Source organism: Piliocolobus tephrosceles, chromosome 15 (assembly GCF_002776525.5).
Source record: "Piliocolobus tephrosceles isolate RC106 chromosome 15, ASM277652v3, whole genome shotgun sequence".
Taxonomy (NCBI): Eukaryota; Metazoa; Chordata; class Mammalia; order Primates; family Cercopithecidae; genus Piliocolobus; species Piliocolobus tephrosceles.
In genome coordinates this window covers 83,836,652-83,853,804 of record NC_045448.1, presented here as the reverse complement: position 1 = coordinate 83,853,804, position 17,153 = coordinate 83,836,652, and positions in this window count along the sequence as shown.

Here is a 17,153-nt window from a genome sequence, read left to right as displayed (position 1 = left end):
GGGACGGAGTTTTCCTCCGTCATCCAGGCTAGAGTGGCAGTGGCGAGATCTCAATTCACTGCAACATCCACCTCCCAGGTTGAAACGGTTATTCTGCCTCAGCCTACCAAGTAGCAGGGATTACAGACGCTGCCACCATGTCCAGCTAATTTTTGTATTTTTAGTAGAGATGGAGTTTCACCATGTTGGTCAGGCTGGTCTTGAACTCTTGACTTCAAGAGAGCTGCCCGCCTTGGCCTTTCAAACTGCTGGCATTACAGGCATGAGCCACTGCACCTGGACTTGTTATCCATTTTTTATACTAAAATTTTTAAATTTTAATTATTGATTCACAATTATAACTGAAGTGAATTAAGTTGAATTGAACCAATGGTGCTTACCCTTCTTTGAAAAATTAAAATAATCAATGACATTAAAATAATAACAATATAGCAGCATAGAAAACATTGATATACATGCCTCCCTATTGAAATTTTCAGAGTAAATAAATTGATCAGTATACTCTCCTTACTTGAGGTAGAACATCCTAAATATATCTCGTGAAGTTTTCATGTTTTCGAACAATTTTTATGCTTATAATCTCAGATGTATGAAGCATATTACTCAAAGTCAAACAGCATTTGTAGGCAGAGAAAAAAACTAGAATCTTGATTTTCTGGCTCCAGTTTTAGGCTGTTTTCAAGAGGGTGGAAAACATTATTTTTGAAGCAAGTACATACACACACAAACACATACACTTATGTTTATATCTGTGCGTATGTGTATATATGTGTGTATGTGTGTAATGGAGTACATATACACACATGCATACACATACACACATATATACATACCCACATATACAAGCACACATATATAAGCATATACACACATGAACAGAGAAATCACATCTATATATGTGTATATATGTGTGTATGTGTGTGTATGTATATGTATGTGTATATGTGTGTGTATACGTGTGTGTATGTATATATGTGTATGTGTATATGTGTGTATGTTTATGTGTGTCCTGCCTTCAAATTCCCCTCAAATGCTCTGTTATTTTAAAATATGTATTATATATACATATATATATATACTACTGTAAAGAGACTACTCAAGACTGGGTAGTTTATAAAGGAAAGAGGTTAATTGACTCATAGTTCCACATGGCTGGGGAGGCAGCTTCAAGTGACTTACAATCATGGCAGTAGGGAAAGGAGGCACGTCTTACATGGTGATGGGAGAGAGAGCAAGTGTGTGAAGGAGGAACTGTCAGACACTTATAAAACCATCAGATCTCATGAGAACTCACTATCATGAGAACAGCATGGGGGACACTGTCCCCATGATCCAATCACCTCCCAGCAGGGCTCTCACTCAACACGTGGGAATTATGGGGATTACGATTCAAGATGAGATTTGGGTGAGGAACACAAATTCTAACCATAGCTATGTCTACATCTATATGTGTATCTATCTATATTTATTTATTTTCAAAATGAAAAAGCTAACTATCATTCTGTGAGTGATACCTCTGATATTGGCTATGCTGACAAAGATATATTGGTTTCTATTTACAGGGACATCCTTCCTTAATAGTCTAAATTCTTGCCTGCTATGACAGAAAAAAAAATGATAATAATCTAGCAATGTCTTCCAACAATCAGGTGCACATTTTGCATCAAATAGTGAGACTTATCTTGATATTAGGACCACCCTAACTTTATTACTGTCACATTTAATACCACTCTATTCTTCCATGACTTGCTAATATAATCTCAAATAGAGTAACATTCATGGTGACTCTTCAGGTTCTGTTATTCTATATGAAACTCAAAAGTAAAAGTTAAAGTACTTAAATTTTTTAAAGAAGAAATTGAATTCAATTTTCCTCAAGTAATATCTAATGTGCCAAAACAATTCATATATAAGAGAGTGTTTGAAAGAAAACCAGAAACAGAGTCATATGCAGAAATTCACATATGATTTTATAATTTTTGTTAAAATTGTTATCAATAATCAATAATTATTTCTAGACCTGGGTGAATAGGAAAGTGCATAATGTTACTTCCACTGTGATACTCCCTTCAAATGTTCTGTTGTTTCACAATATTATCCCTTTTCATAAGCTATCTTTGAAAAATATTTTTCAGTGAAAGAACCACCTGGAAACTTCCGCGTGTAAAGGAACTACCTTTCTTCTGTCGTTGTCCTCACAGTCTTAGTTAAATGACAACCATTCTTTCATCCCTGATTGTGTTGCCCCTAGTTTGTAGTGAATTTAAGACATTCCCTGAACCAACTATGTGCCTTCCTCCCCCATCCCCAAATGAGGCTGAATGAATATTCAGTAATTAAAACACTCTGAGTGGGTTTCAGAGGGCATAGTACATCATTTTCTTCCTTATGCAAATAGTGTTAAAACAGCTCTGGAACTCAGACGGAGCTCAAGAAAAACTTGTAGAAGTGAATAATCATTTTAATAGTGAGTCACTGTACTTAAAGAGATGTTCCAATTCCCCTCCTCCTTTTTATGACATCTAGTTAATTAATTAAATGGAGCTGTACAATCTATTGATCTAATGAATGTTGTGAGAGTCTTATTTCACTCAATTTCAGAATGGGCAGCCATTTATTAATTGGTTCACTTATTCAATATTCTATTATTTATTTATCTTCACCATATGTCACTAGAATGTCTTAGGGAAAGACATATTTCCTCCTATTATTTTATTTTTCTACCATTTCAAAGGCATAGAGACATCTATTCTATGCTGTGTCTTAGCCAAAATGTCTCTTCTATTTCTGCCTCAATTGCTGCACCTCCTCCCAGCAAACACATTCCTTGTTAAAAAAGTTGCCAGGCATAAATTTTTAGCTTCTCATTTCAGCTTATTTAAAATATAGAAGAGTAATTGAAAATGTCATTCTTATTACACTATTTGCCAACTAATTTAAGTTAATTTGACCCATGTAAAAAATGGCAATAGCATTTAGATGTGCAACCTGGCAGTTAAACAAATTTTGCAGAGATGGATTATACTTGGTCCTTAATAACTGGCATAGGCTACCACATTTTGGATTTGTTTTTTTCCCATAAAATTGAACGTAGCCATAATTTCTTGTTTTTAGAGCTTTACCATTCTGTTTCTAAAATTCCTTAAATATACAAGATGAACGTACAAGATCTCGATTGTTATACTAATAATCTCTCTCCTCTGTCATTATCTCGTATTTTTCTGTTAACAGAACATTTCAAAACAGTTGATATTCCTTACTGTTTATAATAAGACGAAATATATTTACCCTGTTTCTCAAATCTTCTTCTGAACTGTCACCAGGTTCAATCAAAATTATAACCTAAATGAACTTCAGATTTTCCTCTTCATTTTATTTCTGCTGTATTTAGAGAACACTATGCTCCCTTTATCTTTCAGTTATAACAACATAATAGATGTCTAACCTAAACCTAGCTTCTCTCTTCCCTTTTATATAGCAAGTCATTCAAGTCCCTGTTATAAGTACTATATTTTAGAAATTTAAGGACTATTAACTTAATATTGCTTTCCAGATAATCCAAAATAATTATACAAGTGTCCTATCTTCCCCCTCTCCCATATCCCCACAGTATTCTGTAGGATACTTTTTGTTTATTTCTTAACAATCTTGACTGTTTTGGGTATGTACGTAGAGACTATTCCCCTTATGTAATATGTTAATAACATTCCACATTGTACCAAAATTAATATGTCATAAAATACAGCATCTTTCTGTGTGTGTGTGTGTGTTTGAAGAATTAAATCTATTTTATTCATTGACTTGGCAAGTTCAAGCTAGTTTCACTATAATATTACAACCGTTTAAAAAAATGTAAGTTGTGGGATACATGTTTGTTACATAGGTCTACATGTGCCATGGTGGTTTGCTGCACCTTTCAACCCGTCATCTAGGTTTTAAGCCCCTGGTGCATCAGATATTTGTCCTAATGCCATCCCTCCCCTTTCCCCCAAACCCCCAACAGCTCCTGGTGTGTGATGTTCCCCTCTCATGTGTTCTCATTGCTCAACTCTCAATTATGAGTGAGAACATGCAGTGTTTGGTTTTCTGTTCCTGTGTTAGTTTGATAAGGATGATGGTTTCCAGCTTCATCCATGTCTCTGCAAAGGACACGAACTCATTCTTTTTTAAGGCTGTGCAGTATTCCATGGTGTATATGTGTCACATTTTCTTTATCCAGTCTGTCATTGATGGGCATTTGGGTTGGTTCCAAGTCTTTGCTATTGTGAATAGTGCTGCAATAAATATATGTGTGCATATGTCTTTATAGTGTATTGATTTATAATCTTTTGGGTATATACACGGTGATGGGATTGCTGGGTCAAATGGTATTTCAGGTTCTAGATCCTTGAGGAATCACCACACTGTCTTTCACGAATAATTGGTATACCTGTGGGAGAAGAGAAAGTAAAATATTTGGAAATTTTATTTGAGGAAATAATTGAGGAAAACTTTACTGACTTTGCTAGAGATTTAAATATCCATATACAAGAAGGTCAAAGAACTCCTGGGAGATTCATTGCAAAGAGGAACATCACCAAGTCAACATGAAGGAAAATATTCTAAGACCAGTGAGACAAAAGCATCAGGTTATCTATAAAGGAAAACATATCAGACTAACAGCAGACTTCTCCTCCCTTATAAGCCAAAAGAGACTGGGTTCCTAATTTTATCCTCCTTAAACAGAAAAACTGTCAGCCAAGAATTTTATATCCAGCCAAACTAAATTTTATAAGCAAATGAGAAATAAAGTCATTTTCAGACATACAAATGATGAGAAAATTTGTCACTATCAGACCCACCCTACAAGAAATGCTGAAATAATTTCTAAACTTTGAAACAAAATTTTGACATGCACCACAATAGAATCTCTTGAAAGCATGAAACTCACAAGGCCTATAAAACAATAATACAATGAAGAAAACAATGTATCTAGGTAACAACATGATGACTGGATGAGTATCTAACAACATGATGACTGGATGAGTACCTCACATCTTAATAGTAGCTTTAGCTGTAAATGGCTTAAATGTTTATCTTAAAAGATACAGATTGGCAGAATGGATAAAGAACAATTACAAACCAAATATCTTCTGTCTTCAGGAGGCTCACCTAACACATAAAAATTTAAATAAAATCAAGGAAGGGAGTGGAAAAAGATAGTCCACACAAATAGAAACCAATAGCAAGCATGAGTAGCTACTTGTATTATCAGATAAAACATACTTTAAAGTAAAAACAGTTAAAAAAAAAAGACAAAGAAGGTCATTATATAATGCTAAAAGGATGAATCCAACCAAAGATATTACAATCTTAAATGTATATTCACCTAACACTGGAGCTCCCAGATTCATGAAAAAATTACTATTACACCTAAGAAATGAGAAAGACAGCAACACAATCATAGTGGGGTATTTCTATACTCCACTGATGCACCAGACAGATCAGCAAGACAGAAAAGCAACAAAGAGACAATGGACTTAGATTATACTCTAGAACAAATGGACCTAACAGATATTTACAGAACACTCTATCCAATAATTCCAGAACAAACATCCTTCTCATCTACACATGAAACATTCTTCAAGATAGAGCATATGAAAAGACACAAAACGAGTCTCAACAAATTTAAAAAAATCAAAGTCATATCAAGTATCTTCTCAGACTACAGTGGAATAAAACTAGAAATCAATGCCCGAAAGAAACCTCAAAACTATAGAAATACATGGAAATTAAATAATCTTTTCCTGAATGATTTCTGTTGTTAGCAATACAATCAAGATGGAAATACAAAAATATTTGAAATGAATAATAATAGTGACACAAGTTATCAAAACCTCTGGGATATAGCAAAAGTTAATAAAAAAATACAAAATGTCAATTAGACAAAAAGTTGGTTCTTTTAAAAGATAAACAAAGATGATAGAACATAAACTAGATTAATCAAGAAGTGTGAAGATTCAAATAAAACCAGTTAGAAATTAAACTGGACACATTACAACCAACACTTCAAAGCTATAAAAGATCATTTGAACCTGCTATGAACACTTCTATGCACACAAACTAGAAAATCTAGAGAAAATGGATGAATTTTTAGAAACATACAACCCTCCTAGATTAAATCAGGAAGAAATAGAAACCTCGAACAGAACAATAACAAGCAGTGAGATTGAATCAGTAATTTAAAAAAATAAAAAACAAAAAACAAAAAAAAAACCCAAAGCCCAGAACCATATGTATTTGCAGCTGAATTCTACCAGCATTCAAAGAAGAATTGGTACTAATCCTACTGAAACTATTCTAGAGGATTGAAAAAGAGGGAATCCTTTCTACCTCATTCTATTAAGCTAGTATCACCCTGACACCAAAACCAGAAAAGGACATAATTAAAAAAAAAAAAAAAAAAAAAAAAAAAACCCTTCAGACAAATATCCCTGATGAGCATTGATGCAAAAACCTGCAACAAAATACTAGCTAACCGAATCCAGCAGCACATCAAGAAGATAATACACCATAGTCAAGTGGATTTCCTCCCAGGGACACAGGGTTAGTTTAACATATGGAAGTCAATAATTGTGAGACATCACATTAACAGAATTAAAAACAAAAACCGTATGATAATCTCAATAGATGCAGAAAGTGTATTTGATAAAATCTGGCATTTCTTTATGATAAATATCCTCCATAAACTAGGCATCGAAGGGACTTATCTCAAAATAATAAAAGACATATATAAAAACCCTACAGCCAACATCATACTGAATTCCAAAAGGTTGAAAGTATTCTCCCTGAGAACTAGAACAAGACAAGGGTGCCCATTTTCATCACTTCTATTCAACATGGTACTGGAAGCCCTAGCCAGAAAAATGAGGCAGAAGAAAATAAAGGGCATCCAAATTGGAAAAGAGGAAGTCACACTATAATGTTTGACTATGAGATGATCATATAGTTAGAAAATCCCAAAGACTCCTGCAAAGGACTCCTAGATTTAATCAATAGATTTTGTGAAATCTCAGGTTACAAAACCGGTGTACACAAATTAGCAGCACTGTTCTACACCAACAGCAACCAAACTGTGAATCAAATTAAGAATTAAATTCCTTTTACAACAGCTACAAAAAATAAAATAAAACATCTGGGAATATACTTAATCAATGAGGAAAAAGATCTACAAGGGTAACTACAAAACACTGCTAAAAATATCACAGAGATAACAAACAAATGGGAGCATATATCCCATGCTCATGGATTGGAAGAATCAATGTCATGAAAATGAAAATGACGATACTGCCCAAAGTAATCTACAGATTCAACGCAGTTCTTATGAAAATACAAACATCATTTTTCATAAAATTAGAAAAATTAATCCTGAAATTCATATGGAACTAAAAAAAGCCTGAATAGCCAATGCAATTCTAAGCAAAAAGAGCAAATCTGGAGGGATCACATTATTGGACTTCAAAGTATACTGTTAGGCCATAGTTACCAAAGAAGCATGGTGCTGGTATAAAAGTAGACACTTAGACCAATGGAATAGAAGAGAGAACACAGACAAAAACCAAATATTTATAACCAACTGATATTCTACAAGGCATACAAAAACATAAATTGGGAAAAAGATACCTTATTTAATAAGTAGCGCTGGGATAACTGGATAGCCACATGTAAGAGTCAAAGTGGATCCCTATCTCTCACCTTATACAGAAATCAATTCAAGGTGGATCAAAGACTTAAATCGAAGACCTGATACCACGATAATTTTAGAAGACAATATTGGAAAAACTCTTCAGGATATTGACCTGGGCAAATAATTCATGGTTAAGACCCCCAAAGCAAATGGAATTAAAACAAAAATAAATAAATGAGACCTAATTAAACTAAAAAGTTTCAGAACAGCAAAAGAAATAATAATTAGAGTAAACAATCCACAGAATAGGATAAAATATTTGCAAACCATGCAACTGATGAAGAATAAATATACAGAATCTACAAGGAAACCAAACAAATCAGCAAGAAAACATATAATAATCCCATGAAAAGTGGGCAAATGACATGAATATAAATTTCTCAAAAGAAGATACACAAATGGCTAATAAATATATAAAAAAGGCTCAGCATCACTAATCATCAGGGAAATGCAAATTAAAATCACAATGAGATATCACCTCACTCCCACAAGAATGGCTATTATTGAAATGTCAAAAAGCAATAGATGTCAGTGTGGATGTAGTGAAAAGGGAGCACTTATACATTACTGGTTGGAATGTAAATTAGTACTTCTTTGGAAAATAGTATGGAGATTTCTTAAAGTGCTAAAAGTAGATCTCCCATTTGATCCAGCAATCCCAGTACTGGGTATCTATCCAAGAAAAATAAGTCAATATATCAAAAAGGCACCTGTATGCATATGTTTGTTGAAGCACAATTTATAATTACAAAGATATGGAAACAACCTAAGTGCCCATCAACCAAGGAGTGGATAAAGAAAATGTGATGTATATGCACCCAGCCGTAAGAAAAGAATTAAATAGTATTTTTGCAGCAGCTTGCATGGAGCTGGAGGCCATTATCCTAAGTGAAGTAACTTATGATTAGTAAAACAAATACTGTATTTTCCCATTTATAATTGGGAGCTAAGCTAGGTGTATGCAAAGGCATGCAGAGTGATATAGTGCAGGGGCTCCCAACCCCATTTAGGTATGTTGAAACATTCTTGCATCCCTGGCATTCTCTCTTGATCATGGTGAGTCATCTTTTCAATGTGTTGTCATATTTGATTTCCTAGTATTTTGTTAACAATTTTTTTACATCTGAGTTCAATAGGGATATTGTCCTGTTGTTTTCTTTTCTTACAATATCCTTGTCTGGTTTTGCTATCAGAGTAATCCTAGCCTCAATGCCATCTTTTTCATGTCTGATTTTGTTTAGTTGAGTTTCCCTCCTTTTCCTTTTTTGTGTTATTCTAGATAAAGATATGTCAATTTTACTTATATTTTTAAAATGCAATTTTGTTGGTCTTCTCTACTGTTTTTCTTACCTCTGTTTTGTTTATGTCTGTCCTGATCTTTGCTATTTCTTTTGCCAAATTTGAGCTTACTTTGTTATTCTTCTATAGAAAAATAATTTATGTTGTTTCCAGCCACCCTGTTTGTGGCACTTTGTTATAGCAATCCTGGGAAACGAGCGCACTAAATGTATATACATAAGCTTTTCTTTGTAGCATTTTTGAGCTGTCATGTATTTTTAAATATTTGATTGCCAAAAATTTGCTATTATTGAAGGGATTCTGAAGGGCCACTGGCTCCATATACTTTACACATTAAACCTTCCCAAGACCTGATTTTATCAGCGTTGTTACTGCTAAAGCATTTGCTTAAGGATTCTTATATTTTATCTTGCTTATGATGTTGTACTTTAGTCAGCCAACCTACTGACAAAGATTTGGCACCTCATCTCTATATCATTTAACCTCTCTATGGTAGGAAGATAAAGATGTGGCAAAGACTTTGCTATGAGTTAGATAGTTGGGAACACAAACTTCTATCATTATTAATAACAAATAGTAGCATATATACAGAATTTTACAGTTTACATAGCATTTAGAATGCATTAGGGATATTGATTGCTACTAACATGCTATCATATAAGACAGGACATCATTTTAGCAGAAGAAGTGACGTGAACCTAGTGAGGTTTAGCAAAGTGTCCAGATTCACATATTTGATTTGTACTCAACCTTTAACTCAAACACACCTTCCAACTTCTGGTAAACATGAGCGAATAATGTATTGCTGCATTCATCTTATCTTATTGAATTTCTTCCCAAGAAATCCACAGAATACAAAATTTAAATCCCATTCATAATGGTAAGTAGTAAATTTTTTTTAAAGTTCAAAAGTAATGTAAATGAAAGTTAAAAAGTCAAGTGCTCAACTATGTATAATATCTTTAGAAAGCAGCTACAATTGTCCAGGAGCCAATTTAGAAGAAGTGGAGAGATACCATGGGAAAAATAAAACAAACAAACAAACAAAATCCTTCATGACAGGATGATGTAGATTTGGAAAATCTCAGAAAATAACAGGAGATTAAGAATATGCCCAGAGGTGCAAAATCCATTATCTTTTTTTGCAATAACTATATGTAAGGTAATGTCACAAGAAACAAAAGCACTTCTTTCCCGTCCTGTTGGATTTACTCAACAACAACAACAACAACAACAACAACAACGAATATAGGAGACTAAATTAAAAGTCTTAGATACATCACATAGGCAAAACAGTCTGTTTCTGTCACAGCAACAAAGAAGAGCTGAGAATATTTATCTTATTTCTCCCCATATAATCGTGGAAAAGACTCCAATAGCTGTGGGGAAGGAGGAGTAAGGAAAGAAATCTTTCAGTAATGCATAATAATAAAAAATTAAAAACCTACAACAACACATAAACAAAGATAAAGAATGGGCAAAGGGAGAATAGAAAAAGTACCACTTGTTAACAGGTAAAGAAAACTCATGATACAATATTGTCATGGAGAAAAATTAAAATTGTGGTCAAATATTTAAGCAGGAATTATTAAACAAAACTGTAGAAAATAATGTAATATATTTAACAAATTAGAGTTCTCGAAGGAGAGAAACAAAATGATGAAGAAGAGAAAATATTTAAAGATATTTGCACTTCAGGATTCAGCTAAATTTTACTTCTTAGAAGATGTCCTTCACTATTCCTTCCTTGCTACTAGATGTTTCAGGGTACTCTCTTATCTATCTATGCATGTTTTCATTTTCTAATGTGCAATTGTTTTGTTTTCTACCTGTCTCTTCTGTTAGGCTAAAAATCCACTTCTTTCTCTATTTTATGTTATTGTTATTGTTGTTGTTCCTATCTTTGCATTCCTACAACACAAGCACATGTAGGAATTTGACAAAACATTCACTAAATAAATAGATGGTTAGTCAAATGAATAAATTTAATGCAAATTTCAGAATGTGATATCTTGCTTATGTTGCCTAAAGTAATTTTGAGGATCTGAAATAATGTATGAAAAAGAAAAATAACAAAATGGTAAGTGTCATGTAGTGGAAGATTGTGTTTTTTTCCCCCACTTCTGAAGTCGGGTTAACTCTTTTAGATGCAGACTTCCCTGTGGTAGCATAAATAACTTGGAAGTTTACATAAAACAATCTGACAGTGTTTGTGAAATAATTCTAAAATAATATCTAAATAGCAGTGACAATCACTTAGTCTTGTTTACTGAAGTTAATGGAAGTTGTAAATCTTCTAGGTCAAATCAGCAGCTTGATAAAACATTAGTTTTGACTCATTTGGGAGGATTGTGTTCTAAGTTCACCAAAAAGTGAACCAGCCACACAACACCAGTTTTGAATTTAAAAAGAATCATAAACCAGCATATAGACCAGTAAGTTTTGCAGTCATGAAAGACTCTTTGGGTTTCACAAAAAAGTAGTATTAAGCTGCTTATTGAGATTGAGTAACTAAAAAACAATTAGAAAAAAGTAAAACAATTAGATAAAACTGAAAAATGTAGAAATGGATTTTCAAAACCAAGTAGTTGAGGTATCTGGGGTGATCTTAAAGTCAAATATTAAAGGTAATTTCAATCTCCTAACAATGATCAGAGCTTATCATAAAAGGTCATTGTTAACACAACTTCTCTTTTCCACCCTAATAGCTGATATAACAACAGAAAAAATATATTATCATTCCTTAAAATATATCTGCATCTGCCACATTCTTGAAACATTGAATTGATATTATTTTGTTATGCTTTCCCATGGATTCCTGAAAACAATCATCTGTAAGTTTTAAAATAACAGCCTGCATCACTGGAGTTTTCATGCTCTTCCCATTTTTACTGTACCATCATATAATGGATGGTTCTCCAGGCTATTGGATAGAATGAGTCATCAGCACATAAATATATGGCATGATGCACATTATTTTTTACATTATTATAAGAGAAAGCTGAATCAACTTATCAGTGGCACATGCCACTTATTTAAAGGCAAGAATATACATAATACCAACCTCAAGCTACATGTTCTCACCATGAGTCAGCTGCCCCTGAATTTAAACATCAATTTAATCCCTTAAGATGAAATTACGTAGTCTCTAAGAGGTCAATATCAGTTAAAAGTCACCTAGAAATCCATCATCGTACTTGGATAATTATGTTTTAATGAAAATTATAATACAGCCTAATTATTCTAAACCGCGCGTGTGTGTGTGTGTGGTGGGAGGCAAGGAGGGAGTTGAAGCAGTTACAATTTTTAAACACCTCTTCCACTACTCATTCTCCAAACTGAATGTATTATTTAATATTAACATCTTTACTTGTAATTAAAACTAATTAAGCTTAATTTTGTTTTGAACATATTTTTCTTTCAATAATGCAAGCTCGGCCGGGCGCGGTGGCTCAAGCCTGTAATCCCAGCACTTTGGGAGGCCGAGACAGGCGGATCACGAGGTCAGGAGTTCAAGACCATCCTAGCTAACACGGTGAAACCCCGTCTCTACTAAAAAAAATACAAAAAATAAAATAAAATAAAATAATGCAAGCTCATCTGAGGCACACTGCAGTGTGAAAAAATCACCATATAAAATTTGATTTTTATATTTAGATTCAATAAGTTTTAACTTATTATTTTTGTCATTGGACTAGAGATTCCTAAACTTAGTGCCACATCAAACACTTCATTTGAAGATCCTTAGTTCTTAATAAATATTCTATGCAAACTCCTTTTTATATACATGTGATAGACTGGTAACTAGATAGATACAAATATTAATCAAGCTTACCCTGAAAATGTTATTCTTATCATCCCAGTACTTATTTAGTCATTTGTTATTTCTCCAAATAAATTTATCTTTCATCCAATTAATCATTACAGCCAAGTCATCTCTTCTCTATTGATTTCATACATACAACTGACAGATTACAGTTGTTCTGCTATATGCAGAACAGCTCTTCTGCTATATGCCAAAAAGCAGGGCGCATACAGTAGGAAGCACAGGCATTTTCTCCTCTCTGAAAGGAGTCCATAGTGGAGTGGAAAACCAGTCATAAAGCCCAGATATGGGTGTTTCTTGTTTTTAATTTTTTCCAATTAAAAATGTTGTCAATGTTTTCTTAACCACACCCGCTCTCACCTATCTATCCTTCATGGACCACCTCCATGCTTAACACGTTTTCCCTTCCCTGAATGTTGATTCCACTATACTTCTGAACAGGCAATCATATGCTGCTGTTGATTAATTGTTTTGGAATAACATAACTGAGCTAATTCTCCCCGTCATTATCATCAGCCTAGTCAGTTATATGGCACCAAGTTTATGTTTAGAGACATGCTTTCTAACTAGATTATGGTTTGCTCTTAAAGGCAGAGGCTATGCCTTATTATATATATATTTATTTTTTCTAACGGATGCCAGAACCATATAATAGCTGTTCAAAAATGACCTGATCGGGCGTGATCACTCACACCTGTAATCCCAGCACTTTGGGAAGCTGAGAGTGAATCACCTGAGGTCAGGTGTTCAAGAGCAGCCTGGCTAACATAGAGAAACCCCCATCTCTACTAAAAATACAAAAATAAGCCAAGCATGGTGGTGCATGCATGTAATTCCAGCTACTTGGGAGGCTGAGGCACGAGAATCACTTAAACCTGGGAGGCAGAGGTTGCAGTGAGCCAAGATCATGCCACTGCACTCAGATTTGGGTGACAGAGCAAGACTCTGTCTCAAAAAACAAAAACAAAAACAAAAACAAAAAAACATTATGACCCGCCACATAATGCAAGAACTTTCACCTAGTTAGTAAATACAGAAGTAGGCCAGATCATAGGTGAGTACTCCTGACTCCTGCTCCACTCATAGTGGTCCATGACTAACAGTTTCTGCATCATGAGACAGCTTATTAGAAAAATAGAATCTCAGGCCCTACAGACTTACTGACTCCTAATCTGGCATTTCAACAAAATTCTTTTTATATAAAAGTTTGACCAATACTTTATTTGGCCATGCTTCATTGAACGGATATATTTAAACCACTGTCAACAGGTCATACAGGGACTCTGGATAAGCAATGATTCCCTTAAGATGGAATACAGTTGGTTAGAGAAGTGCCTTTGGAAGAAATAAAAAGAGAATCAGGTTTGGCTGTCCCAAGAGTTCTATTTTGAACTCATGATTCAGAGAAGTAGAATTAGAATGAAGAAGCTTCTCAGTTTACTTAATTTTAGAAGAAAGACGTATTATGTCCTGGATACCGTAAGTATTGAAATAAAACATTGAGAACAACTTACATGTTCTTCTCCTTCATTTAAGAACTACAGCAAATAAAGTCTATCATTTTTAAAATAAAGAATATACTAACGTACAATAATTCATGGAACTTTTAAAATATATCCTTGGCCAACCCAAGATATTTTAACCACAGATTTGATATGCAATCAAAATTTATATATTTTTAAATATACAGAAGTTTGAATAGAGAACCATTGGCCTATTGAATCAACTGTATTAATTATCCTCACTGCTATTCCAGTGAAGTTACCAAATTAATGACAAGTCATATGTTGTTTAAATATCTATTTCTCACACTTTCTCTTAAGTAAAATAATTTTTTGTCTTAAATTTTCTAAATTGGAATGAGTTTTGCCCTATAAGATAATATCCTTTCTCAACTCATGGTTTGCTGTCTGAATGTTTCCTCAGAAATACAAATGTTTTGTTTGTTTGTTTTTATTGAAACAAGGTCTTATTCTGTCACCCAGGCTGTAGCACAGTGGTGCAATCACAGCTCACTGCAACCTTGACCTCCTGGGCTCAAGTGATCCTCCTGCCTTAGCCTCCCTCCTGACTCAGCTTCCCAAGTAGCTGGAAATACATGTGTGTGCCACCACACCTGGCTAATTTTTTTTTAAGATATGAATTTCATTGTCTTAATAATGTTAATGTGTTAATAATGCAAAGCTTTTATACAAAGTTTTCAATAGTACAAACCAGAAGATGAGGAAGAAGAAGGAGGAGGAGAAAAAGAAGGAAGGAAGGAGGAGACAAGGAAAGGAAGAAAGGAGGGAAGAAAAGAAGGCTGAAAAATAGGAAGGAGGAAGAATAGAATCGAGAAGGAAGAGAGAGAATAAAAAAATCGAGAAAAGAAGAAATTAGATGAAGAAAAAGTTGGAGGACAGAAAATAAAGAAAAGAAAAATAAAGAAGAGAAATATAAAACAGAAAAAGAGAAGGAAAAAAAACCAAAATGAAGGAAGAATTAATTCCTATTGAATTATCTGGTGATTTCTTTCTTATGCTGCAGTTTAGCACCCAAGAGGAAAATCTTCAGTGCCAAGCTCCTGAGATCTACATCATTTAGTCTGTCAAGTCGAAGTGACAAATTCATTCCCTTTACCTTTTATGTGTTGTTATTATTTTCAGAGAATTCAGTGGTGTTGGTAATGTGACATCTGTGTATTGACTGTCCAAAATGTAAAGTAAAACGGTTTCTCTGGTGAAGCCATATGTGTCCCAGATGAAATATTCTAAAAGAGAACATTTCACGAGAATGAGGATTTTAGGCATAACCCTGAAGATTTTGCCATTAGTCAGTTCCTTGCGTCCTGGGGTCACTGGTTCTCAGCCTCATGGCATTTTGTGATTTTATGTTAGCTTCTTTCAGACTGGTGATGATCAACAATATTGATAGATATAGAACAACCTAATGATTACTCATACAGCAACAGATTAGACTCCTCAAAGTTACAAATGATATTAAATATTTTTAAATGCATGCATGAAATAGCACATGCATATATGCGCACACATCTCTCAATGTATGCTAAATGGCCTGTCTTATATCTACTGCCATGCCCAGAGAATGAAAATAAAAATTCACATACCATTCTAGAGTCATATTATGATTTTGAGCCAATGAAAAATGACTGTATATTTCTTGATTTCTACTTGCTGAGGCCTGATAATTGTCTGAAACTTCTTTAAACTGACTTTATTTTATTTTTTATTATTTTTTTAATGAGTGCAACTTTTTATTAAGGTAGAATTCTTTTCATTAAAGAAATGTATGAAAATGGTTAAGTACAATCAAAAGGCTCCAAAAGTCTTACAGTGAAAACAAAGTCCTGGCAGTTGTTCTTTCCAGAGGCAAACCCTTTTCATTCTCTTAGTTTTTCCTTCTGGAAGTTACGTTCATGGGTTTTTCCAAATTATCTTTTTTTAGTTTTTCAAGTGAATGCCTATATTAATACATGTAATTTTAAAAAGCCTCTGCAGTTTATAACACATCCTAACACTCCCCTGGCCTATCCCTCCTAATTCTCCAAAGCAATGACTTTTAACTCCTTTAGCAATGTCTTCTATTTTTTCTCACTATAACGACTTAGTCATTTCTTGGTTATTTTATATATTAGTTATTTCTTGATATGACAGATGAAGATTTATCTCTTATACCATCACTATCTTCACTTTTCCTCCCATATTGTCCCAAAGTATTTAACAGATTTAGGGGCTAAACAGTTGCCACATCATTATGACTATGTACATATTGCTCATTGTTGAGAAAAACAGCATATTATGCTCTTACTTCCTATGCTGTAGTTCTTTCTGCCCTAGAATTAATGATTACCCAACCAACCCTTCCCCCTTATTTTTTTACTTTTGTTTTATCTTCAATGAAATTCTTTCCAAATGCCCCAAATTGACAATAACCTATTATTATTTTTAAGAGAAGGCTGGTCTGGAACTCTTGGGCTCAAGCCATCCTCTTGCTTAGCCTCCTGAGTAGCTGAGGCTACAATCATGGGCCACTCCATCCTGGTAACCTATTAATATTTTTACTGCTTTTTAAAGCCAGCTCCATGGCTGAAATATTGCCTGTGTTGGATGCTATTTGGTGGATCCATGTCATTCTCTGGTTTGTGTACTCCTTCATTTTGCTGGAGTATTTTCTCCAATAGCTTCCCAAGAAAGGGTACATGGAGATAACCTCTGAGTCTTTGCTTGTCTAAAAATGTATTATTTTACCTAGACCATTGATTATTTGAGTGAATAGATTTAATAGTTGAAAATAACTTTCTAG